This window comes from Pipistrellus kuhlii, unplaced genomic scaffold (assembly GCF_014108245.1).
Source record: "Pipistrellus kuhlii isolate mPipKuh1 unplaced genomic scaffold, mPipKuh1.p scaffold_m20_p_13, whole genome shotgun sequence".
Taxonomy (NCBI): domain Eukaryota; kingdom Metazoa; phylum Chordata; class Mammalia; order Chiroptera; family Vespertilionidae; genus Pipistrellus; species Pipistrellus kuhlii.
In genome coordinates this window covers 3,052,777-3,056,146 of record NW_023425438.1, presented here as the reverse complement: position 1 = coordinate 3,056,146, position 3,370 = coordinate 3,052,777, and the positions used below count along the sequence as shown (strand labels likewise).

Here is a 3,370-nt window from a genome sequence, read left to right as displayed (position 1 = left end):
AAATCATTTACCATGATCTTTTTATTTGATCCTTAAAAAGAACCTTCATATGTTCCAATGAAATCTGAGAAAACTAAACCCCTTCAGCATTATGGTAAACTGAAAGTCACGAGAGGTGCTATGTAGGCATTAAGAGCATCGAGTCAAATTTCCTTCATAACAGCTTACAAATGCCCAGTATCACTAGTTATAATATAAATACAAATTAATGCAAAAGCACAATGAAGTACCAACACACACCTGTTAAAAGGAAATATCCTTTGTGACAACACAGACAAATCTTGAGAGTATCATGCTAAGTGAAATAAGTCAGATGAAAAAGGACAAGAATCATTTGGTTTCACTCATATATAGCATATAAAACAAAATGCAACAGACAAAGCAGAATGATAGTTAGCAGTGGGAAAGGGAGGTGGGGGAGAATAAAAAGGGTAATGGGGATTAATTATATGGTGATGTAGGAGTCTAGGTGGTGAACACACAATGCAGTATACAGACGTATTATAAAGTACACCTGTCATTTATATAAAGTTATTAACTAATGTTACCCACTACATTTAATTTAAAAAGCAGCTTCAAAAGTTTTAATTAGCTATACTTAAACCTAAAACAATTCTTTTTAATTGAAGAAAGCAGATATTCATAAACTCGGTTTCAATAATTATAAACAGGAAAAAATACTGTATAAATGGGAAGAGCTTATTTCTCATTTTGAATGAATCACATCTGTATCAATATATCAGTAAAATTCTATGAGATTTATACTTGAAAACATCTACCAAGTTTCTCAGCAAACTTTATTACTATTGTAAAGGAAAAAATTAAACTGCTGCTGTACCATAGTCCCTGATCTCCCACTATAATGCCACTTTTTCAAAAACACAATAAAGATACAGTCCCATGGATTTTTTTTATTTCTTTGTGGGTTACATAGGAGGCCTGCATTTTTATTTTATGCTTTAGACAATTTAATGTGAATCATACAGAAGGTAGTCTTTTTCCCCATAAGATGACTATGAGTTTTGCTGATCAATATTTATATTGCTTCTGTTGCCAATAAAATCTGTACTCACTTGGGCAGAGTATTAAAGAGATCTCTCAGCTTCTTTCTATACTTGGTTTTAGAATGCAGAAAATGCCCAGGGAACTTGCGTAGCTTTTCTCTTATAGGAAAATGGGGTTTTTAAATGATTATTACAGAAATAATACATGCTTATTATAAAAATAATCAAATATAAGAGAATGGTATGAAATAAACACAGTCTGTTCTCCCTATATCTACTCTCAAGTCCACTGGAATTAATTACTGTCCAGACATTTGTATAAATTACCAAAATATAAACATGTTTGCATACATTTTATGATTTGCATTTTTCATTTTATACATCCTCAACTTTTTAAAAGTCAACCTTATATTTACAACAGTCTTTTAATGCTTGTGTATTATTTTGTTGAATAGCAGTACTATCACTTATTTAATCAAGTGCTGATAATAAACACCTATATGTTTTCCAGTTGAGTATTAGTAATACAAACATTCCAGTAGGGTCTATTTTTTCAATTTTTACAAATTACATTTCATTGTGCTGAACAAGTACAGAAGGGAACACAAACACTTTAATGTGTATAATTTTTTGACTATGGAAAATTCTGATTTAATTTTGTTTTCATTTTCTATGTTTATTTACTTATTAGAGGGGTTCATTTTCCTCTCTCATTCAGCTCTATTGAGATATCATTGACAATATTGCATAAAGTTTAGGGTGAATAATGATTTGATACATGTGTATACTGAGAAATGATTACCACAAAGTAAATACCTTCATCACCTCACATAACATTTAACTCTAAAAATATGGAACAGTTTACGAATTTGCATGTTATCCTTACTCTGTGTCACTATGCTAACCTTCTCTGTATCACTCCAATTTTAGTATATGTGCTGCCATACCAAGGACTGTCAAATACTTATTGAGAATCTATTATGTATCAATTTATTACATCGGGCCAAACATATGGTGATGGAAGGAGACTAGACTTCAGGTAGTGAGCACACAATGCAGTATACAGATGCTATATTATAAAGTTGTGCAGCTGAAATTTACATAAGTGAAGTCTTGCAGTATAATATTTTTCTATGTCTGATTTCTGATCTCTAGGTCCATCTACATTTTTGCAAATGGCAGGATTTGTTTCTTTCTTAAGGCTGAATCATGTAGCAATGAACATGGGAATGTAGATATCTCTTTGAGATCCTGTTTTCATTTATTTGTATTATCTACTTACAAGTGGACTGCTGGACCACATGGTTGTTTTATTTTTAATTTTTTGAGGAATCTCCATACCTTTTTCTGTAATGACCAGCCCGATTTACATTGAAAAAACAAACAAAAATACACACACACACAACAACAACAACAGAGTACACCAAGGTTCTGTTTTATCCATGTCCTTGCCAACACTTGTTATCTCTTGTCTTTTTTACAATAGCCATATAGCCATCCTAAAGGTATGAGATCATATCTCATTGTGGTTAGAATTTGCATCTTCTCAAATAGCCAACTCTTATTTTGATAATCTTTTCTATTTTTTCCTAGTCTCCATTTTATTTATTTTTGCTCTACTTTTCATTATTTTCTTTCTTCTCTTCACTTTGTTCTTCTTTTCTAATTTCTTGAGTTATAAAGGTGGGCTTTTCACTTGAGATTTTTCTATTTTTTTTTTTTTTAAATATAGGCATGTATCACTATAACAGTCTTTCAACACTGCTTTTGCTGCTTCCCATACGTTTTGGTATGTTGCATTTCCATTTCAGTCTCAAGACAGTTTTTACTTCCCTTTTGACTTCTTCTTTAAACCATTGGTTGTTCAGGAGCATGTTTAATATCTGCATATTTGTGAATTTTCCAAACTTCCTCTAGTTATTGTTTTCTAAGTTCATATTACAATGGTTGGGAAAAAATAGTTGCTGTTATTTCAGTCTTTGTAAAAATTTGTTAAGACTTATTTTGTGACCTAGCATATGATCTATCCTGGGGAATGTTACATGTATATTGGGTAAGAACATGTGTGCTGCTGGTGTCGGAGGGAATGCTCTCTGTTTATTAGGTCCATTTGGTCTATAATGTTGTTCAAGTCTGCTGTTTCCTTACTGATTTTCTGTTCAGATGATCTATCCATTGTTGATAGTTCCCATTATTATTGCAATGTTATCTATTTTTCTTTTCAGTTCTGATAAAGTTTGCTTGATATATTTGGGTGCTCCAATACTGGATGCATAGATATTTATGATTATTATATTTTGATTGATATTCGGTGTGCTCTGTACATAGCCCCCTCAAAGAACTTACAATCTAGGGTCATTGTTATT

General features: G+C 31.7%; 1 non-coding gene across 1 annotated transcript; it reads right to left on the bottom strand.

Annotated features, from left to right (window-relative positions):
* Positions 1-1,849: 1,849 nt before the first annotated feature.
* On the bottom strand, positions 1,850-1,958 carry LOC118717912. The gene has a single exon (XR_004987657.1). It is a non-coding gene; the product is annotated as a U6 spliceosomal RNA (small nuclear RNA).
* Positions 1,959-3,370: the final 1,412 nt, after the last annotated feature.